The sequence below is a fragment of the Pristiophorus japonicus genome, chromosome 11, assembly GCF_044704955.1.
Source record: "Pristiophorus japonicus isolate sPriJap1 chromosome 11, sPriJap1.hap1, whole genome shotgun sequence".
Classification (NCBI taxonomy): domain Eukaryota; kingdom Metazoa; phylum Chordata; class Chondrichthyes; family Pristiophoridae; genus Pristiophorus; species Pristiophorus japonicus.
In genome coordinates, this window is record NC_091987.1 from 72,043,948 (window position 1) to 72,068,556 (window position 24,609).

The 24,609-nt window shown below is 46.5% G+C and overlaps 1 long non-coding RNA gene across 1 annotated transcript; it reads left to right on the top strand.

Annotated features, from left to right (window-relative positions):
• Positions 1–256: 256 nt before the first annotated feature.
• LOC139275761 (uncharacterized) lies at positions 257–21,304 on the top strand. Its single transcript, XR_011595752.1, has 3 exons — positions 257–929; positions 16,891–17,025; positions 21,008–21,304. It is a non-coding gene; the product is annotated as an uncharacterized lncRNA (long non-coding RNA).
• The last annotated feature ends 3,305 nt before the right edge of the window (positions 21,305–24,609 follow it).

Genomic DNA, 24,609 nt, shown 5'->3' on the forward strand with positions numbered 1-24,609 from the left:
ATTTTTTTTTTAATGTTCACTTACTTTTTTTTTCAGGTTCTTCAGACTTACCGTCAGGGACAGACCAGTCTGCAGCCAAGCGGTCTACCCCGGTTCTGCCACCGAGTCCCGCCGGCTCCCACCCACTGCCACCCAGATTGGCGGCGTATGTCTTCCATTTGCCGCGGGAGCTCAGTTGCGCCACTCGGCCATCCGCTGACGTCAGCAGGCGGTTCCCGGCGGCTCTCCCCTCCCCCAGGCCACGTTGAAAGTGGCACTGGGCAGATCGGCAGGAGGAATGTCGGCGGGAGTGGACGGCTGCGGAAAATCGGCCCCACTGGGTTCAAAATAATACATGCATGGTCACCAACTTGTGTATTACATCCTCACTACCACGATCTAATTCCCTCAGCCCCCTGCCGCCTGATTTTAACAACTGGACAGCTGCTCCCCGCTGACATCCCGGCCATTTAAAGTTGAGAAATCGGAGAGCGGCACGTTAATGAGGGCCGGATGGTAAAATCAGCTGAGCCGCCCTGCAGCCGCTCCCAGACAGACCTCCCGCTCGCTTTGGCGTGTTCTCGTCCCAGAGATAAAATCGAGCCGTGGAAATCTACAGTGAAAATTCCTGTCCAGGGAATGTGATCCAGGGAGCTTGATTGGCCACTCCAAATATCAATTGAATTGCAAATCAGTGACTTTTGTGCTTCAAACTCACCCCCTGTCAAATGAAAGAACACCAGAAACATCCAAGCCCTCCAGGGATCAGCCCTACAGAAATCAATAGGATCATCCTCAGGGAAGTCAGTCGCTAGGACAGTTTTGAATTGAGCAGGTCTTCCAGGCTACACGGTGCAACAATACTAAAAGTGGCACTACACATGTTACAGCCCCTTTCAATGCCAACAAGACAGCGAGAGCAGACACGGCATGAGGGAGAAGGAACTTAGGTAGGTACTGAGTCTAACTGTAAAAGGGAGTTATGCTGTCAGACTGGATGGATGTGTAGCCAGAATAAAGGATAGACATTTAGCAATTAAAGTTACTTGTGAGAGAGCCATGAGGAATACAATGGGGTGTCAAATGTAGTCAAAGGGAAAATCAGAGATGTGCAGTAGCAACCCAACAACAGATACAGAAGGAGCATTGTTGATGATTGTTGATCTTTGATTGAAGCTGCACTACACTAATTGTAGTTGACAAATGCTGGTACTAAACAATACCTTCATTTGCAAATCAGACTTGTTTTGTATGTCTTTTTACAAATAGTGATGAGTGGCTGGCCATTAGTTACTGGAAATAACCCCTACATAGCCAATTTGATCTTATTCTAAATTTATTCTAATTGTACTTTAACTTTTTTTATCAATGGCATTTTTATTTACATATTTAAATAAGGTTTACACAAAATAACTACTATTCTTGTTCTTTTGACTTCGGTCTCTTGGATTAGAGAGTGTCTATGAAAGACCCTGTTGGAGGTCTACAACCATTCCACCTTACAAGAATATCATGCTGACATCAATTAACAAGTTCCTTCGACACCATGCAGTGCTGAGTCTAGCAGTAAATTTATATTTTAGCACAATTTGAAGTGTTTCCTGCTGGTGAAGGCTGGGGAAAGTAAACAAAATGCAGGACCAAATTACAAATATGAAATCAAATGTCTGTATACAGCAGCTGATTCAGCCCTGTTGAAAGCTTCAGCGGTTCAATGAGCTTCTGCTGGTCCAAATATGGGTCAAGGTCCAATGTGCTACTTTCGTAAAGTGGAACTTAATTAGTATTACAGTTTATCACGTCTTTCAAAGTATTTTGGAAAGTAGCAATGTTCTGTGGCTTTGGGGGTATTTGCTAATTGAACATTTGAATACTTAGTCCTAGATAGGAGCCTCAATCTGGATCTGCTAACATTTTAGTTGGTTCTTAAATGACTCCAGAGTTTTTGCCTCCTCGACTCTATCTGGAAGCTTAATTCACTTCTTGATCATTGTGTGAAGAAAAATTGCCTGATAACTATTTTAAAATTACCCATCTCTAGTTTGAAAACCTATGTAAAAATGAGCTGGTGGCCAGCTAAAATGACCAGGGCAAATTACCTGCCCAAAAGCACCCCACCCAAAGCCGGCAGGTCCTAATTCACATTTGCTGATGCGGGCCTGATGGCATAATCAAGCCTCGACAGTGACTTTAAATTCAACCTGAGCAGAGAATCCACCTGACAGTTGAAGGCCAACATGAAGAGGATTGTAAAGCTACAGAACCTGATCAGGTATGTGTTTTACTTTACTTTGTGGGGCCTGGAGAAGCAGGAGTGTTCCTCTTGCCCCACAAGCAAAGTGTAGACCACCCCTGCCTCCCGTTTCCTAACATGATATCCCACAGAACCCCTTCCCCCATACTTACCTGGGTGCCGGTGAGCAAGCCTTGACCACTCAATATTCCAGAGGCATGCGAGATCCAGTATTGGATGAGCAGAAATTTTGTCCAATTAAATATTAGGAAGACCGAAGCTATTGTCTTTGGTCCCCACCACAAACTGCGTTCCCTAGCCACTGACTCTATCCCTCTCCCTAGCATCTGTCTGAGGCTGAACCAGACTGTTCGCAACCTAGGTGTCATATTTGACCCTGAAATGAGCTTCCGGCCACATATCGCAGCATAACGATAATCGCCTATTTCCATCTCCGTAACATTGCCCTTGTCCACCCCTGCCTCAGCTCATCTACTGTTGAAACCCTCATCCGTGCCTTTGTTACTCTAGACTTGACTATTCTAATGCATTCCTGGTTGGCCTCCCATATCCTACGTAAACTTGAGTTCATCCAAATCTCGGTAACCCCTGTCCTAAGTCGCACCAAGTCCCACTCACCCATCATCCCTGTGCTCGCTGAACTACATTGGCTCCCGGTTAAGCAATGCCTCAATTTCAAAATTCTCATCCTTGTTTACAAATCCCTCCATGGCCTCACCTCTCCCTATCTCTGTAATCTCCTTCAGTCTCACAACCTCCGAAGATGTCTGCGCTCCTCAAATTCTGCCCTCTTGAGCATCCCTGATCATAATCGCTCCACCATTGGTAGCCATGCTTTCAGCTGTCTAGGCCCCAAGCTCTGGAACTCCTTCCCTAAACTTCTCTGCCTCTCTACCTCTCTTTCCTCCTTTAATACGCTCCTTAAAACATACCTCTTTGACCAAGCCTTTGGTCATCTGCCGTAATTTATTCTTATGTGTCTCGGTGTCAACTGTATTTGTTTTGTCTTATAACATTCCTGTGAAGCCCCTTGGGACATTTTACCACGTTAAAGGCGCTATATAAATACAAGTTGTTGTTGTTGTTGAGGCTGCTTCCCACCTCTTCCTGGTCGACTGCTGCGGGTGAGCGGGAAACTAACTAAAACCGACGGTTTACCAGAAACTCACTACCAGTCAATTCCCCAGCCTCACATCTCAGTCACCTAGTTTCTTTAGTCTTCCTGCATAAATCAAACTTCTGTCATTGGAAATCAACCACGAGACTCTTTGCTGCTATGCCTCCTGAGCCTGAATGCCAGCTCAGTAAAACCTTCCTCCGCAGTTCACATGGGCACTCCTCTTTCCCCACCTGTTCATGTTTTCTTCTCACTCAGTCCCCCAGTAAACATTGGCACTTTTCGTCTCCTGACTCCATCCCTAACTCACACTGGCACCACGTTTCTCCACAGCTGTTTATGCTGGCACTGATGTTCTCCTGCCTCCCTCTGATGCGTTTCTTCTCCCTCCCATCCCCAGCCCCTGTTCAAAGGATTCAAGCTCTCCACCCTGCAGTTCACAAAGGATAGAACTTGACAAGAGGGAAGTCAAAAGAGAGCTCAGTATGTTTGTGGAGTCAACCCTCACCATGTCATACTTGCCAACCGAGAATGATTGCAAAAGCTGACCAACAGCTTTAAAAAAGATTGGCACAGCCCCCAACTCAAGAATAGACCTGATATGTGAAAACAAGTTACACCGTGGGGGCCGAAATTCAGCTCCCCAATAAGGCTCGTGACCACCAGAATGCGGCGGTCAGGCAGCGGAATCGAATGAGCACCAATTTGTGGTCGAATGGCCGCCGCCAACAAAATTTGGTCCGGGTGTTTTTCTGGCGGTCCCCACTTCTGCCCCGCCGCTGCCAAGAGGCTTTAAGTGCGTCATCAGTGCGCGCGCTGCCGGGACCTCCCACCACCAGCAAAATTCAGGCCAAAATCTAATACCCGCCGAGCGGTGCCCCCGACAGCTTTTTCTGCCAGTGCACCTTGCATTCTGTTTGTGAGCCATGGCTGCCCGCCGGCCATTACTGGCAAGGGCCTGCTGTCGCGGCCGCCACTTTATTTTTTTTGATGGCCAACTTCCATGTCGGCTCAGTGGTCGATCCTAAACAATCGTTGCTTCTCTCCCCTTTAAGTTAAGGGGAGAGCGTGGTGATGCAGATGCGCAATGACATCATCACCGCTCCGCTGCTGACTGACAGCGGTGGAGAATCCATCCTGCCGCCACTTCCATCCCTCGCCAGCACTTGCCACTGCACTTCCACTCCCATTATGACCGACTTCCTGGCCGCTTCAAAAAAAAAGACAAAAAACTAAATTTCGGGAAAGAGGTAACCTCATCCAAGACAGCGGTAAAAACACTTTGAAAAAGGTAGGTGCGCCAGGTTTCTGGCGGGGCTGAATTTCGGCCCTCATAGCTCTAATTGTATTAGAGAGAGAAAAAATATAAGCACATAAAAGCCTGAAGGGGAAATGCAAATGTTGAAGTCACAAACTTGGTGGCACATTTTTAGGTGGGGGCCTGGGCATTGGTCCCCCAAGAACATGTTCAACAACTGGAACAAGCAGCCAGGAAAGGTGTTTGAGGCAAAGACTAAGAAACACCTCGATGCTGCAATGGAAAAATGGAAGGGGTTGATATTCTCGAAAGTTGAAATAAGATGGGCTGAAGGACTTTCTTCACCTGGACCTATCCTGTGAACTTGTGAACTATTATCTATCTCTTAAACTTCACTGAAACATTTGCTCCGATGTGGTCCTGCAGGGCCTAATGTCAGCATTTTGTGTAAGCTCATTAATTAGCCTTTGTTAATCCATCTACCAGGTGGCTGTTTTCTTTTTCACTTGAACAACAAGATAGCCTCAATTTTCAACTCTGACAATAAATGATCATTTTTAATTTTACTATAACAGCAATTATAACTGTTTTAAAATGTAGATATTACCACATTATGCAAATATCTGCCTCCCTGTACCTGATATAAGATGAATATGTTAGCTCAGAGGAAGTGAGGGATCAGCTGAAAAACATGCAGCTTCTGCCGATTCTGTGAACTTCTGTATTGCCTTCATCTTTGACAAAGTAGATCAGAATAACTTGATGGTTCTGTATCTGTAATGAGTTAAGAATCTTTACTTCGTTTGTCCAGATTTTCCTTTAAAATCTGCTCAGCTGCTAGTTTTCCCCCTGTAGATACAGCCGCATGTGTGTGTGTGCAGTCATTAAACACTATTTGCTGCAATTAAACACAAATGGAATGTGAATAATTAACCCTTTCATGCTACAGCCCTTTGTTTAAATATCCTGTACACCACAGATAATCTAGCACATAACTACAAAACCTATTCTATTAGCTAGAGTGACTGTAGGTTTAATTTTGATAATCGTTCATCTCCTCTGCAATGTTTCTCTGTATTCTGACCTGTTGAACCAAACAGGATTCTGCAGCTAAACAAGATCACACTTCATTACAAAAATCATGGCAGTTCCACATTTCTGCCATCTTTGGAAGCAGAAATACCTAACAGCACGTGGCTGCTATAAGGTCCAAAACAATTTGCAGCCCTAGGCCCTCAAAGTTTTAACCCTCGTCCTGGCAAATGAAATCAAACACCAAACTGCTCGCACTAGCATTTCAGGGGTTAATTCATAATATTTTAATAAGAAATACAACAATTATATTTTTGTTACAAGATTGTTTCATTTTGATAACAGAATACTATTGACGACTCCATAGGGTTAACACAGTGACCTAAATCACAAAAACGGAGAGCTAATCCTGGTCTGTTTGGCCTTCATTACTCTCTGTTCATGCTCAGGGGACCCACAATTAATTTACCTCTCCACAATCACTCCCCAGCCAGATGTCGTATTTCATCACTTTGTGCTGCTCGGTGAGAAACACAAACATGTGATGGTGGACTCCGGCCCAGGACAGGAAATTAAACCACTTCTCTCCAGGGAAGAAGAGGGTAGAGATAATGGAAGTTGCCTTGGACCAGTCAAGTTGTGTTACAGTCTGACATTTAACTGCTTCCCCTTTCTACTGAGACAGCAAAGTTCAGAAGCCATTTAATCTGTCCCCACTGGGATGTAAAGATATATGGAGCTGAAACAGTGCACATTTATGATGTTTTCTTGTTCGACGCGGTGGAGTTTATAAAAACTTGTCAGTGTCCAGTTAAAGGATTATTTGTAGCATAAATATTTGAATTGGATTTACAAATTGGGACTTGTGAAATTAGAAATGAGAAGTTAAAAAGTTGGTGATCAGAGAGATATATGGGCCTAGAATTTGGCCTCCTTGGCACCTCCCGTTATCACCTTCGGGGGGGACAATAATGGGGCACTAACCGCTTCCGAACGGGCACGGCGAGATGAAAGGCTCCCGCTAACTTCGGGAGGTAAGGAGCCTCGGAACGTGGCAGAGTTGCACGGGCCATTGTGCACCCTTACCCAAACTCTAACCGTAACCAAAACCCAAACCCAAACCCTAACCCTAAACCAAACGCTAACCCTAACCCTAACCCAAACCCTAACTCAAACCCTAACCCAAACCCTAAGCCAAACCCTAATCCAAATCCAAACCCGAAGCCAAACCCTAACCCAAATCCAAACCCTAACCCAAACCCTAACCCTAACCCAAACCCTAGCCCAAACCCTAACCCAAACCCTAACCCAAACCCAAACCCGAACCCAAACCCTAACCCAAACCCAAATCCTAACCCAAACCCTAACCCTAACCCAAACCCTAACCCTAACCCAAACCCTAAGCCACATCCTAACCCAAACCCAAACCCTAACCCTAACCCAAACCCTAACCCTAACCCAAACCCTAAGCCACACCCTAACCCAAACCCAAATCCTAACCCAAACCCTAACCCAAACCCTAACCCAAACCCAAACCCAAACCCTAACCCAAACCCTAACCCAAACCCAAACTCTAACCCAAACCCTAACCCAAACGGGGCTCTCCCAAATTTCTCCCCCATGCTTCCTTTACACTGTAGGTACTAGATTGAATTTGATACATCCCTTAGAAAAGTGCAAAGGAGAATCAATAGTAGTTTGTACCACAGCAAAAGGAAGCCCAGGGTAACCATGGATAAGCACTCGCTGGCATAGGAACAGGAGCAGGCTGTTTAGTACTCTCGAGCTCGCTCTACTGACAATTAGAAAGTCTGTGAAACTTTTAACATGAGTAAAGAGCCAACAGTTCTGCCAGCTTCTTACTATTAAACATGTAAGGCAATCCAACAGAGGTCTTTTTTAATTTTGAACTAACATTTAAAATGATGTCTTTGTGCTGGTTGCAGTTATAAAAATGTAATATCACGCTGAATTACAATTTTCAGGCTGCACTTAGGATGCATTTACACTGTGAGGTTAACATGGGTGCAAAGCAGTTTTGGTTTCACAGCAAAACTAAACCTGGCATTGTAAACCTGGATGTCAGGGCTCCAGCTGATTCCGGAATGAAGTGGATTGAGACTCCCTAGAGTGAGTTGTCTCATTGCACTTTGGTTTGACACCACATGGGGAATAAACCCAGTGCAGTGTCAAACCTGGTTTACAATATGTTCAGTGAATTCGACCCCCTGATCACTCTGTAAACCCACTTAACTTCAATTTAAATGTCTACAGAGTGAGAAGTCTCCTCTCCCCCCTCTCAAAATATTTACATTTTTAACTGTTGGAAGAGGTGCCCATATTGTATCGAGACATGCACACTGCTCTCTCTTGGGCATCCCTGTTACCGTTCCAGTCAGCCAGGAGCCTGACAATAGAAATGTTCTTCTGCCTGGCTGAACCCAAACTGCAGCTAGTGGGCTCAGAAAATCACATTGGATCAATGTAGAAGCTGCAGGATAACTGGCCTATTCTATTCCTTTCACTTAGAAATAAATACCACACGGAGTAGTTGAGGCGAATAGCACAGATGCAGTTAAGGGGAAGCTAGATAAGTATTACATTACATAGAATCATAGAATGGTTACAGCACAGAAGAAGGCCATTCAGCCCGCCGAGCCCATGCTGACTCTCAGCCAGTTCCATTCCCCTGCCCTTTCCCTACCAGCCCTGCAAATATTTTTCCTTCAGATACTTATCCAACTCCCTTTTGCAAGATAAGATTGAATCTGCCTCCACCACCCTTTCAGGCAGTGCATTCCAGATCTTAACCACTCGCTGCATAAAAACGTTTTTTTTTACATCGCCTTTGGTTCTTTTGCCAATCACCTTAAATCTGTGCCCTCTGGTTCTCAAAACCTTTTTTATCTAACCCTATCAACATACCCTTTTATTTCTTTCTGCCTCATGTGTTTATCTAGGTTCCTCTTAAATGCATGAGGGTGAAAAGAATAGGTGATGAAGTACGAACATACGAACATAAGAAATAGGTACAGGAGTAGGCCATACGGCCCCTCAAGCCTGCTCCGCCATTCAATAAGATGATGGCTGATCTAATCATGGACTCAGCTCCACTTCCCCATCCGCTCCCCATAACCCCTTATCCCCTTAACGTTTAAGAAACTGTCTTAAATGTATTCAATGTCCCAGCTTCCATAGCTCTCTGAGGCAGCGAATTCCACAGATTTACAATCCTCTGAGAGAAGAAATTTCTCCTCATCTCTGTTTTAATGGGCGGCTCCTTATTCCAAGATCGTGCCCTCTAGTTCTAGTCTCCTCCATCAGTGGAAACATCCTCTCTGCATCCACCTTGTCAAGCCCCCTCATAATCTTATACGTTTTGACAAGATCACCTCTCATTCTTCTGAATTCCAATGAGTAGAGGCCTAACCTACTCAACTTTTCCTCATAAGTCAACCCCCTCATCCCCGGAATCAACCTAGTGAATTTTCTCTGAACTGCCTCCAAAGCAAGTATATCCTTTCGGAAATATTGAAACCAAAACTGCACGCAATATTCCAGGTGTGGCCTCACCAATACCTTATATAGCTGTAGTAAGACTTCCCTGCTTTTATACTCCATTCCCTTTGCAATAAAGGCCAAGAAACCATTGGCCTTCCTGATCACTTGCTGTACCTGCATACTATCCTTTTGCGTTTCATGCACAAGTACCCCCAGGTCCCGCTGTACTGCGGCACTTTGCAATCTTTCTCCATTTAAATGATAACTTGCTCTTTGATTTTTTTTCTGCCAAAGTGCATGATCTCACACTTTCCAACATTATATTCCATCTGCCAAATTTTTGCCCACTCACTTAGCCCATCTATGGCCTTTTGCAGATTTTTTGTATCCTGCTCACACATTGCTTTTCCTCCCATCTTTGTATCGTCAGTAAACTTGGCTATGTTACACTCAATCCCTGCTTCCAAGTCGTTTACATAGATTGTAAATAGTTGGGGTTCCAGCACTGATCCCGCGACACCCCGACAAGTTACTGGTTGCCAACCAGAGAATGAACCATTTATCCCGACTCTCTGTTAGTTAGCCAATCCTTCATCCATGCTAATGTATTACCCCCAACCCTGTGAACTTTTATCTTGTGCAGTAACCTTTTATGTGTGAAGAGGCTCGTGTGGAGCATAAACACCAGCATAGACCAGTTGAGCCAAAAGGTCTGTTTGTGTGTACTGTAAATTCGATATAATACTATGTATTATCAGCTATATATTTCTGAGACTATCAGATGTTTGAATTCAGCAATCAAGACATTTACTGCTTCTTAGCTGGTGGGGCTTCTGGCAGTTAATTACATTTTAACCTTATTAATATTTTTACAAAGAGTAAATTAAAATGGAAAAAATATTAGTTTCAGTCTTCGTCCTAATGGCACAATCCACAAAGTCACAGAAATAAAAAATAACTTCATAATGCAAATAAAACATTGAACATGAAACAACTGAAGTCTCATTACTGCAAGACTTACTTTGTGTTAAAGTGTACATTTTATTATAACAGTCTCTCCAATAAAGTGTGCCGTTTCCATTCCTCATCTCTGTCCACATTCACTGGCTGGGGTCTCAAAGTAGAACACAGAAAATGTTTTTATAGACTACATTTTTAAATTTATTAGTGGTATTTATAACACTCAAGTGGACTCTAAAGTGTGGATTAATTTTGCATAACTCCACAGTTCCGATGACATTGTTAGCCAACTGGGACTGTGGGCTGCTATATGGAATTGAGGTTGTAAGAGCTGATTTTATTACCAGACATGGGGAAATTGTAATTTTGAACATTTATTAAAGTAGTTCCATCAAGCCATGGAGCTGAAAATGTTGCACAGTCTCACTGACTCTGTTTTAGGTTGAAATGGACCCTTGAGTCAATTTAAATTAAATTTAGAGTTTTCAAGATGGAGCCCAATTATCGCTTGAGTGAGTGTAAATATGTATCAAAATCATGGCGAGGATTAAGGAGCCATCTGTGTTCGTTATAAATTAAAGTTGATAACATTACAGAATTAGCTCATTTGTTTGAACAATGCATTATCTGGTTTGATTTTTTTTCACATGTAAACTGTCCAAGTTTCACTGGTGCCCTTGGTTCTTGATGGTTATCCAGTCTGTGCACTCGTGGAAATAAAAATAAAATGATATAGTAGGATTGATCATGATTATCTCCCATATAGTTCATGTGTTTTTATTAAATTGATATCAAACATTACTGTATCTTATTCCTCTTTTGACACTCCAGCCATACTAATTGATGTTGGATGGTGCACATGGAAAGATGGAAATTGTTCGTAAAAGCTCTATTCTGGCACTAAGAAAACACTAAGTCAGGAGGAATAACTGTTGCAACTCAATATACATCCCAGGCTATTCCCTCAGGTTTAATTTCAAAGTTTGCACAGTATTTAAATTTTGAAGAAGAAACTCACCAATCCATGTGTAACATTCGAGGGGAGAACTAATGTACAATCTTTGAAAATTACCTAAAATTAATAAAATCCAGTCCGGCAATACTAATTCCAAACAGACACCACAGTCTGTAGCAGGAGTCTTGTTATCCTAATTCTAGTTTCTATAACCATAGGACCACAAGAAATACTGATGTATCATCTTCAGTATATTCCCCACCTGCTTCATTTATCTTATGCGGCTGAAATCCAAGTGATTCTGCTTTTCTGATACTACAGTACTGTCTGTTGATGCTATCTATACACAACAGTTAATTAAACTATCCCCATTCCTTTTATTAAGATTAAGAGCTAAACTATAGGGGAACAGAAAGTGACACAGATATAGTGGATTATCTGTTCTCCAACTGCACACACATTTCATCATCACGCATCAAGGCAATTGTATTTTTTAACTGAGGAAGAAGAATAGAATTCCATCCACATCCGTTCTAACATTCTATAAGAGCAACATCTATTGCTTGATCATGGTGAAGCCTTGGAGAGGGTGCAGAGGTGATTTAGAACATAACAACATAAGAAATAGGAGGCGGAGTAGGCCATTTGGCCCCTCAAGCCTGCTCCTCCATTCAATAAGATCATGGCTGATCTGATCTTGGACTCAACTTCACTTCCCTGTCCGCTCCCCATAACCCTTGATTCCCTTATCATTCAAAATTCTGTCTATCTCCATCTTAAATATATTCAATGACCCAGCCTCCACAGCTCTCTAGGGTAGAGAATTCCAAAGATTCATGACCCTCTGAGATAAGAAATTCCTCCTCATCTCCATTTTAAATGTGCGACCCCTTATTTTGAAACTATGCCCCCTTTGTTCTAGATTCCCCCACGAGGGGAAACATCCTCTCTGCATTTACCCTGTCAAAGCCCTTCAGATTCTGATATGTTTCAATAAGATCACCTCTCATTCTTCTAAACTCCAATGAGTATAGGCTCAACCTGCTCAACATTTCTTCATAAGACAACCCCTTCATCTCAGGAATGAACCTAGTGAACCTTCTCTGAACTGCCTCCAATGCAAGTATATCCCTCCTTAAATCAGGAGACTAAAACTGTACGCAGTACTCCAGGGGTGGTCTCACCAACGCCCTGTACAGTTGTAGCAGGACTTCCCTACTTTTATATTCCATCCCCCTTGCAATAAAGGCCAACATTCCATTTGCCTTCCTAATTATTTGCTGTGCCTACATGCTAACTTTTTCTGTTTCATGTACAAGGACCCCCAGATCCCTCTATAGTGCAGAATTTTATAGTCTCTCTTCATTTAAATAATAATTTGCCTTTTTATTCTTTCAACCAAAGTGGATGAAGGCACACTTTTCCCACATTATGCTCCATCTGTCAATTTTTTTCCCACTCACTTAACCTATCTATGGGCTAGAAGCTTCTCTTTTTTAGCCCACTTAACGCCCACTTAACGCCCATTTTACCGCTGAAATGACGTGTAACGCCCAGATAGCGCCCATTTTGGCACAAAATGGAAACTGACGGGCTGTCTTAGTAGACTTATCACTGAGCATTATTTTCCCAATGGGCTTAACGGCAAGAAAAAATATTACCTCCCGCCCACTTTTTTGGGGCGGAATCAGCAGGATGGGCGAATTCAATGCCAATAATATCGCCCAACGTTACTTTCCGCACGGAAATAATGCCGAGATTCAGTATTAGTGCTCAGCGACTGTTTTTTGTCATAAAGAGTATTTTTACTCAAACTGGCGGCCATGGAGATCGCCCACCGTCAATTTCACCACCTCGCATATGTATCATCCACAATATCACTCGCTCAAAAAACTGCCCACAAAAAGTGGAACTAACCGGGACGAATCACAGTGTTATGGACGCCATGTTGTAAATGACATGTCGTCTCCTTTAAAAGGCTGCTGTGCTTCAACCTCGGCGAAATTCGGATGTACTCTGCAGGTCGTTGGAATTGATGTGAACATCTCTGAAAACATCTTGACCATACTGTGACCAATTGAAATTGAAGAGGTGTTTTCATCGGGACATTCCTTGTTTGTTTGCAATCGGTGGCAAACAGAGAGCTGCTGCAATGGGGCCTGTCCTTTCTCACCTTCTCTTGTGACCAAATACATGCAGCATAATCGACATCGCCGAAGGAATGCTGCACTGCATTATGTGTCCAGTGTACGAAGTGACAGATAGATGAGGAGGACTAGACGTTACAGCCCCCGTAAGTACAAGGAGAAGCATTCTTACCTCGACTTGCCCGACACCACCTGCCTTCGGAGATTGCGCTTCCACAAAGAGGTTATCACAGAGGTATGCCAGCTGATAAGGGCAGATCTGCAGCCTGCCAGCACCATCAGAACTGCACTGTCCGTCAAGGTCAAAGTCACCACGGGTTCTATTCAGGCCACAGCTGCTGACATAGGAACATAGATACATATTTGTGGACTTTCTCAGCATGCCACACATCGCTGCATTAGACAATTCACTGAAGCCCTGTACGCACGCAGGAGGGACTTGATCAGCTTCCTTATGACCAGAGAGACACAGAGTGAGAGGGGTCTAGGATTCTCCAGAATTGCAAACTTCCCCAAGGTGCAGGGAGCAATAGACTGTACTCACATCGCGATGTGGGCACCTTTTCAGGATGCTGAGGTTTTCAGGAACCGCAAGGGATTCCACTCCCTGAATGTCCAGCTGGTTGTCGACCACCAGCAAATTATACTGGCAATGAATGCTCAATTTCCGTGCAGCATCTATGATGCACACATCCTGCGTGAGAGCACTGTATCTGACTTGTTTAACAATGAGCCACGAGGTCAATGCTAGATGCTTGGTGACAAAGGATATGGCCTCGCCACCTGGCTGATGACCCCCCTGCGTGACACCCGCACTGAGGCCGAGAGGCGATACAACGAGAGCCACAGAACAACGCACAATATCGTGGAGAAAACCATTGGAGTGCTGAAACAGCGCTTCAGATGCCTGGACCACTCAGGAGGCGAGCTCCAATACCACCCTGAGCAGGTAGCTCAAAATTCATGGTGGTCTGCTCCATGTTACACAACTTGGCTATCAGGAAGGAACAAGAATTGCCTGATGAGTCTGACTGAAAGAGTGGTTGAAGCAGATTCACTAATAACTTTCAAAAGGAAATTGGATAAATACTTGAATGGGAAAGGCTACGGGGAAAGAGCAGGAGAGTGCGACTAATTGGTAGCTCTTTCAAAAAGCAGGCATGATTGGCCAAATGACCTCCTCCTGCGCTGTATCACTCTATGGGGTCGAAATTCGGTACCGCCGTTTTTAAGGCAGTGTTATCGTCTGAGTGCTGATTTTACCGCCAGGCTCAAACTGCCAAATTCCGTTTCTACGCCCAAAGATGAGAGAGCAGAGCTAAAAAGTGGGGTTGCATACTCATCCTCGGGCGGGAGTTCAGGAGGCCGACTGAATTTCGCAATGGGTGGCTGCCATCACGCTAGCTGAAAAACGGAAGAAAAGGGAACATTCAAGAAAAAAGAACTCAAACTTCTCCAAGCCACACACAAACTTCCCCACTGTTACAACTAATGAAAAGAAGATGAAATAAATAAAGAAAGAAACTTACTGTGATCTCTGGGCGAATACTCCCGAGCACCGCGATGTTCCCTCCACTTTTGCCAGGCAGTACAGACACCTTGCCGTACAAATCAAATCATCATCATCATAGGCAGTCCCTCGAAATCGAGGAAGACTTGCTTCCATTCTAAAAGTGAGTTCTTAGGTGACTGAATAGTCCAATACGGAAATTACAGTCTCTGTCACAAGTGGGACAGACAATCATTGAAGGAAAGGGTGGGTGGTACTGGTTTGCCGCATGCTCCATCCGCTGCTTGCGCTTGTTTTCTGCATGTTCTCGGTGACGAGACTCGAGGTGCTCAGCGCCCTCCCAGATGCACTTCCTCCACTTAGGGCAGTCTTTGGCCAGGGACTCCCAGGTGTCGGTGGGGATGTTGCATTTTATCAAAGAGGCTTTGAGGGTGTCATGGAAACGTTTCCTCTGCCCATGTTGGGCTCACTTGCCATGTAGGAGTTCTGAGTCGAGCACTTGCCTTGGGAGTCTTATGTCAGGAATACGAACAATATAGCCCGCCCAATGGAGCTGGTCAAGTGTGGTCAATGCTTCGATGCTGGGGATGTTGGCCTGATCGAGGACGCTAACATGGTGTGTCTGTCCTCCCAGGGGATTTGCAGGATCTTGCGGAGACATCGTTGGTGATATTTCTCCAGCGACTTGAGGTGATTACTGTATATGGTCTACGTCTCTGAGCCATACAGGAGGGCGGGTATCACTTCAGCCCTGTAGACCATGAGCTTGGTGGCAGATTTGAGGGCCTGATCTTCGAACACTCCCTTCCTCATGCATCCAAAGGCTGCGCTGGCGCACTGGAGGCAGTGTTGAACCTCGTCGTCGATGTCTGCCCTTGCTGATAATAGGCTCCCGAGGTATGGAAAGTAGTCCACGTTGTCCAGGGCCATGCCGTGGATCTTGATGTCTGGGTGGCAGGGTCAGGTTGGTGGAGGACCTTTGTCTTACGGATGTTTCGTGTAAGGCCCATGCTTTCGTATGCCTCAGTAAAGATGTTGACGATGACTTAGAGTTCAGTTTGTGAATGTGTGCAGACACAAGCGTTGCCCGCGTACTGTAGTCCAACGACAGAGGTTGGGGTGGTCTTGGATCTGGCCTGGAGATGACGAAGGTTGAACAGGTTCCCACTGGTTCTGTAGTTTAGTTCCACTCCAGCGGGGAGCTTGTTGAGTGTGAGGTGGAGCATTGCAGCGAGGAAGATTGAGAAGAGGGTTGGCGCGATGATGCAGCCCTGCTTGACCCCGGTCCGGAAGTGGATCGGGTCTGTGGTGGATCTGTTGATCAGGATCATGGCTTGCATGTCATCATGGAGCAGGCGGAGGATGGGGACAAACTTTTTGGGGCCAGCCAAAATGGAGGAGGATGCTCCATAGCCCCTCACGGTTGACAGTGACAAAGGCCTTTGTAAGGTCGAAGAAGGCCATTTTCTTGCAGCTGTCGCACCATAAAAATCATGTCTGTTGTACCCCGTAGTGGTACAAACCAAATATTACGGGACGGCGCTAAGTGGGCGTTGCAAACTGGATGATGTCACCACATGGATGGCTTTAGATGGCGCAGCATTACCTCTTGGCGCCTCTACCAAAGAGCCTGCCGAATTTCTCCCGAGTCATGGATGCCGCTTAACATCGAAGGTAGACCTCTGCCGCCCGTTAGCCACCCAGCACCTGTACTAATGGGCGGCCTTATAAAGGGAATTTCTACCCCTGTGATTCTAACTATTGCCAATGACCATAAAAACATTTAAACATGGGAATGGCCTCAGTCATAAGTAAGAATTGTCAATATATTAGGACAAAAAAGATAAAAACAGAAGTGAAACAATATAAAAACACACAAATAAAGTGTTGAAGTTGACATATTTGCTGGACCTAGTGGACCATATTTGACAATTTTAGTGCAATGTGGGGTTTTGTGGATGTTTCAGGGGAGAAGATTAGGTGTAGAGATGGGAACCAGTAGGGATAGTAATGGGAATGAGGTGGTGGTCGGGATCGTGGTGAGAGCGATGGGTGGGAAAGCTATGAGTGATGGTCTAGGGGATGGGAAGAGAGTCGCTAAGGGATGCAGGCATATTTTCCCAAAACGTTCACTAGAAAATACGACACTCACTGACGCACTTCCCTCTCTCTTGCAGGACAAGGCGGCACACAATCGGAGGCAGCAGGAGCTACCCGGTGGGGGACAGGTGTGCCTGCATGTCTTAACCCCCATGAAGGAGACGGTGCTGAGGCAGTGGCTAGCAGCAGGGTTGAAATCATCGAAGATGAAGGTATCCTTACACCTAATCCACCTTCTCACATTCCACTTGCCCCCTAATCCCACAATCTCTTCTGACTTACAGGCTGCAGATGGTGTAAGCTTGTAACTTTTACTTTCCCGTCTCCCCTCACCACAACCTTAACCATGTGCATTTTTCTTTTCAAATACCCCAAGAAGTGCAACCTGGCCAGGCAGTAGAGGAACACCAAGAAAACAGTGATGATGAAGACACACCGTCACTCAATATCACACTCGCAGCCACCAGCTCTGCATAATTTAGACGATAGCATAGAGGCGGCACCTGCACGTGGTGAGACACCAAGAACGAGTGGCCTGCAGCCAGGGCAGGGAGCAAGGATGGCACAGGTGCCAGCTCGCCAGAGGGCGAGGTCACACATGGATTCTGCTGAGGAGAATTCAGATGAGGACTTCAATGGAACAGCCTATAGAAGAAGGCTGATGGGTATGCACAATGAAAAAGTTGGTGCATTGGCCAGCTTGCTAGAAAGCCTGCGTGAAATGTCAAGGAATATGGAAGAGTCCGGCACCAACTTGGCACAGGGCTTTGCACCGAGCTTGGAGCCCATCCTTTCTAGCATGGACGTTATGGCCAACTCCATTAGCAGACTTAAGCACCCAACCATGATGTAGCATCTGATGGCCAACGTTGCAACTTCCATTGCAGCACAAACAGAAGCCACCTAACGACTGAGCACTGCAGCAGAAGGACAGACTGCTGTCATCATGGCTGTGGGTCCCAGTGTCCAAAAGGGCTTGCAGGATGTCACAGCAGTCTATAAATCTGTCCTCCAACAGATTACTAGGATTGCTGAGGCGCCGGCCAGGGGTAGTGGCAGTGACTCCATGGAACACGAACCCACTGTCCTCGTTCAGAATGACAGCATTTGTCCTCCCACTCCGCCACCCCGCTATCCCGCCACCTCACCAGTGCCCTTGATGTTGCCAGCCAGCAGCCTAGACTACTGCCGCTCATGCCAAGATGGTGCAGTCTGAAGCCAGGCCTTCTAGGCTGAGAGCTGCTCAAGGTCATCCTCCAAGGCCATCTGCAATCTCCCCCACTGGAAGTCTGAAGCCCACTGAGATTCTGTTGATGATTTTGTTGAGGATTCTGCCATCTCCATTTACACCCTTACTAGACTCATCTTTTGTTTCTTAATTTGTCCCATTACCATCTCCTTTTACCTTGCACCATCATCCCTTTTGTCTCCTAATCTTCTCTGCCTTCCACCCAACCACAGACCTTTTTTGTTCTCTCCATCCCTCCCCCCTTTCCCTACACTTGCTAAAAAACCTCTAATCTCTAACCTCTAACTTTTTCCAGTTCTGACGAAGGGCCATCAACCAGAAACGTTAACTCTATTTCTCTCTCCACAGATGCTGCTTGACCTGCTGAGTATTTACAGCACTTTCTGTTTTTATTTCAGATTCCAGCATCCGTAGTATTTTCTTTTTGTATTAGAGAATCATCATCATCATCGTCATAGGCAGTCCCTCGGAATCGAGGAAGACTTGCTTCCATTCCCAAAGTGAGTTCTCTGATGGCTGAACAGTCCAATACGAGAGCCACAGACCCTGTTACAGGTGGAACAGACATTTGTCGAGGGAAGGGTTCGGCAGGGCTGGTTTACCGCGCGTTCTTTCCGCTGCCTGCGCTTGATCTCTTCACGCTCTTTGCGTTGAGACGCGAAGAGCTCAATGCCCTCCCGGATGCACTTTCTCCACCTCGGGCGGTCTTCGGCCAGGGTCTCCCAGGTGTCAGTGGTGATGTTGTACTTTATCAGGGAGGCTTTGAGGGGTGTTCTAGCAACGTTTCTGTTATATATTGTCCATGTACATTAAATGTATAAGTACAATGGTGCGCCACAGAGGGCGCTGTGGTGGAAGACCTGAAAGTACCTGCAAGACAGAGTATAAAAGGCTGCCCACCACACCTGAGGGGCACTCTGGAGTTACACAATAAAGGACTAAGGTCACAGCAGTTACTACAACACCAGACCGTGTGGAGTCAGTGATTTGAGTGCTACATACACCACATTGGCGACAAGGACACGGACGAACTTCACGCAATCATGGCTCTGGGCTCGCTAAAGGACTTTACTGTGGGCAATGATTGGGAGGCCTTTATGGAAAGGCTCGAGTACTACTTCACAGCAAACGACCTGACGGGGAACATGAACGCACTGAGAGAGAAGCGTAAGGTGATATTGCTTTCCAGTTGTGGTGATGAGGTTTACTGTCTCATCAGGGATTTGCTGGCACCCGCGAGCGCCAGGGATAAGTCATATGAGGAGCTGGTCGCACTCATTCGTGACCAACTGAAACCGAAGGAGAGCATCCTCACTGCCCGGCACAAATTTTACCACCACTGCTGACTTGAGGGCTAGGATGTCACCAAATATGCTGCGGACCTCAGGAGACTCGCGGCGCCGTGTGATTTTGGCACACACCTTGACAACGCGTTGCGAGACGTCTTTCTTATGGGGATTGGCCATGAGGGTCTCCTTCACAAGCTGCTATCCACTGAACCTACAGTCACCCTGAAGCAAGCCTTCACCATCAGCAGGGCATTTATGACCTCGACTTGCAGCTTGATCCACACAGTCTCGGACCCAGCAGGCACTGTCCACAGGATAGCGCCCACCACGGATAAAACTGCAAAACGTGGCTCTGCCCAGGGCAGGGAGCACGGACCTCAGGGTCCTGGAAGTCAGAGTCCGCCGAGGGGGGCTAATCGAGTAGCACCATGCTGGCATTGCGGAGGAAGCCATGGGGCTCACCAGTGCAGGTTTGCGGAGTATACGTGCAATACCTGCCACACGAAAGGCTACCTTCAGCGTATGTGCAAAAGAAACCTGACTCACCGTCTGGCTGAGGAGACGGTAGAGGATCCACCCTCCAGCGAGGAGCAGGCAGAAGAAGATGAGGCATTGTTTGGACTGTATACGTGTACCGATGATTCGGCCCCAGTGATTATGGAAGTCAAGATCAACGGAGTCCCAGTGAGTATGGAAGTAGATACTGGATCGGGTCTGTCGTTGGTGAGTCAGAGAACTTTTGAGAAACTGTGGGTCAACCCAGCTGCACGACCCAAGCTGCTCCCGATCACGGTGAAGCTGCGTACCTACACCAAGGAACTGATACCTGTTCTTGGCAGAGCGGATGTGCAGGTATCTCACGGGGGCAAGACGCACGGTTTACCTTTGTGGGTCATTGCAGGCGATGGGCCGACGCTTCTCGGCAGGAGGTGGATGGGGAACGTCCGTGGGAGCTGGGAAGACTTCATTCCTCCACAGACTGCTGTTCTCCGGGTTCTCAAACCAGGAGCTGGAGGAGAAAGAAGCCGTTCATCGGCAGTCTAAATCCCCACACAGACGACAGCAGCCCAGAACTCCTGACCTCAAGCAATCCTGCAGCCGCAGCCTCCACAGACAAGCAGACCCTGGAAGAGCAGGCGTTGATCGGGAAATCTATCGACGGACGACAAATCGGAGGGGCCCATGCGGAGAGAAAGTTGGGCGGCGGTCGCAGCTACGGTGGAGGCCGGGACGGTGGCAGCCGGAACGGCAGGAGAGGAGGCTACAGCGGCGACGGAGGCTACAATGGCGGCCGGAATGGCAGGAGAGGAGGCTACAGAGGCGGCCGGAACGGCAGGAGAGGAGGCTACAGAGGCGGCCGGAACGGCAGGAGAGGAGGCTACAGCGGCGACGGAGGCTACAGTGGCGGCCGGAATGGCAGGAGAGGAGGCTACAGCGGCGGCAGAGGCTACAGCGGTGGCAGGTATGACCCGGGAGAACGCGACAGCTACTCGGGTGGGCACAAGAGCTAGATGGGCGGATTAGGCAGCAGTTATGACAGCTACGGAGGCCACAGGGACTATGACTGATCGAATCCACAGAACCATTTCTGCCACGATTCAAGATTTAATCGTTCTTGGCCGATTTTCTTCTTTCTTCCTTCTTTACCCCTTCTAGTTCTTCCTAAAACGCCATGCCAGCGAGCTCAAGAGCAGCAGAGTTCAGCAGAACAAAGGCAAGCAGAGCAACTAAAATGGTGGCGCCCAGTGGAAGCCTCGTGGGAACCACAAGATGGCGTCTTAAAAGGGAAATGCACCTGGGAGCCTTAAAAGGGCCTTACACCATTGGCGGTTCCCACAAAGAGACTTTTGTAAGGCAAGAGCGAGTCTAATTGAATAATGTGATTTGTATGATGACATGATTTAGGATAAGAGTTAATATTTTGATGCTCTATGGGTACTGTGTTTAAAATGATGGATATGAATGATTTACGAAAAGAGTTAATACCACGAGGTACAAGTAAAAGGGTTAAGGGGTCCGTGACTAACATGCCTAATGGATCAAGGCGATTTACGATTTTACGGGATTCATGCAATGGTTCAGCGGCTGCAGATGCGTCGCTAAGGCGATGACTGAGAACAGAGGCAACGCACTAGTTGCGATACCCTGTCTCAGCGCAGCCCATTACCTCAGGCAAAAAGGGGCAGCATACCGCCACCGTACCTCACCCAGTGAGCTAGGATTAAATAACTGTTCAGTGTACCTGCAAGCTTTTGACATAACATCTGTACCATACAATATATGTACCATACAAATGTACTGACCATGTATACCTGCTTTCTGTTGGAGGTTATACTTGTGACTTCATCACCCATGTAAGAACTGCTAATACCACATGCTTGCACCGGATCGCAAGCATAATCTCTACATGGGGGAGAAGAGGGAAGTGGATGGTCATGGACTCACACTCACAAATCAACCAGGATGAACAAGGCCGAGGTTACTGGCAATGGAACTGGGGGGGGGGAGTGAGATGTTATGTATTGTCCAGATACATTAAATGTACAAGCACAATGGTGCGCCACAGAGGGCGCTGTGGTGGGAGGGCTGAAAGTACCTGCAAGACAGAGTATAAAAGGCTGCCCACCACACCTGAGAGGCACTCTGGAGTTACACAATAAAGGACTAAGGTCACAGCAGTTACTACAACACCAGACCGTGTGGAGTCAGTGATTTGAGTGCTATATACACCACAGTTTCCGCTGCCCACCTTTGGCTCGTTTACCATGAAGGAGCTCCGCATAAAGCATTAGCTTAGGGAGTCTCGTATCTGGCATGCAAACTATGTGGCCTGCCCAGCGAAGCTGATCGAGTGTGGTCAGTGCTTCAATACTGGGGGTGTTAGCCTGGACGAGGACACTGATGTTGGTGCGCCTGTCCTCCCAGGGGATTTGCAGAATCTTGCAGAGACATTGTTGGTGATATATCTCCAGCGACTTGAGATGCCTTCTATACATCGTCCATGCCTCAGATCCATACAGGAGGGCGGGTATTACTACAGCCCTGTAGACCATGAGCTTGGTTTTAGATTTGAGGGCCTGGTCTTCAAACATTCTTTTCCTCAGATGGCCGAAGGCTGCACTGGCGCACTAGAGGCGATGTTGCATCTCCGCATCAATGTCTGCCTTTGTTGATAAGAGGTTGCTGAGATATGGGAAATGGTCCACGTTGTCAATGTGGTTAGCTCTTTTTGAATAGAGAGACTCAGTGACCTCCTTTATGCAACAGTGGGCAGCAAACTGCGAGATGTTACAAATATCTCCAGCTCAAAGCTGGAAGGAGCCCGACGCATAAAAGTTCATCGCCACGGTCACCTTCACAGCCACTGGCAATGCGGTCCTTGCCCTGCTCTGAGGTTGCAACAAGTGGCAGATTTCAATGAGGACATCCTTATTGAAGCACAGACATCTTACATATCACTGAGCTTCAGGTAGCAGAATTGCTCCCTGAACACTCTGAGCGTATATGGTCTCCTGCTGAGAGCCCTCCTCCTGCTCCTAGCAGCTGATCCTGCTCTGTGCGGCCTCTGCCCATCCTCATGCGGTATTCTAAGAAGAATGCCTACCAGTGCACCCATGCCTGTGAGCAACTGATTTTTGCAGAAGCCTTGAAGTCAGCAAAAAAACATTTATCACCTGCCACAACTCTTCCTGTAGACTTTTGCAACTTGAAACAACTATGGAAAGCATCAAACACTTGTAGAATCGTAGCAATAACCAGAGGAAATCAACCAGCAACTAACTTATGAGTGGTTGATGATCTCTTTAAATAACACTTGTGGAGGGTGGTCCTCCCTGCTGCTGAACGCGTATTCAACTGTGCGAGGTGAAGAGAGGGTGTCTGCTGGAGCATTGAGCTCCAAAATGGCTCCACTGGCGTCAAATTAGCGTTGCACACTGATTAACGTCACGACCTGCCTGCGCGCGTTCTATCGCCTTCACCAAGCTGGCATCCTGCGCGGTTCGTGGCAGAAGTGTGCATGCACAGCAGACACCATTTTGGTCCCCGGTCGGCACCTGTAGCACGCAAACAATGGTCGCTACTGAGCCCAATTTCTCTAAAAATGTACCCCCCCCCTTCAATTCTACATTGAAGTATCAGGCTAGATGATATGCTTAAGTCTGAGTGGGACTGGATCACACAATGTCCTAACATAGAGGTAAGCAAGCTACCACTGAGCCAGGTTGACAAACCACTGGTTTAGATTCCCATTTTTCAGCTGGATGAATTGCATTGCAATAGAATGACACTCTATTAAGGCCAATCAGGAGCAATTTTAAAAGCCAACATAACACTGCCAATTAATTAAAGTAGAATATAGCGTGCCAAGCAACAGTGTGTTCCAATTACTTAACAAGTATGTCAGCTTCAGTACAGAGGAAAAAAATCACTTGTTTATGTTCCAAGAATTAATCACAAAACACTTATTCACTATCTCTGAGGAGATCCATGAGTTTTGACATTTTTACTGTGACCAATCCATGATCTCCATTAAATTTACCATGACAATATTATAGCCCTAAGCATTGACACTTGCTCGTCAATATTCTCAGGATTAGGATCACAGAGAGGAGGGACAAGATTCTATGGTAATTGAATGATGAAAGACAACACAGGCTGAAAATTGAACTGCCCCCGTAGACGGGCATGGGGATCGCGATGCGGGATCAATCTGAGCCCGTTTAAAGCGATGCCGGCAGCACATTAACTTTGTGCTGCCTGCTAATTAGAATGATTGTGGCCCAGTGCTGGACACACTGCTGAATGGCTACGTGCAAGGCTAGTGCCAATTAAAGCTAGCCTGCACTTCTTAAAGGCAGCCTGCACCTCTAAAAGGGAAGGTGCATTATGGCTGCAGCAAGTGATTCAACTGGCTGGGGAACAGAGTGTAAGAAGGAAGCAGAAATACTGATGGCAGAATAGGGGAGAGAGTGAGCCCCAAGGTTCTTGGATGCAGCACTGGAGACCTTGGTGCAGGAAAAGGACAGGAGGAGAGAGATCCTGTATCTGTAGGTAGCCAGGAGGCCCTCCAGGCAAACTCGATAAAGGCAATGGGGGGCAGATAGCTGTTGTAGTTAATGCCAGCAGTGTAGCCCCAAGAACCTGGATGTAGTGCCACAAGAAACTTAATGACCTCACAAGAGTGCTCAAGGTCAGTGCCATCAAATGCCATATCCTTACACCCAAAGCACCAGCCACACACAATGCTCAACATACCA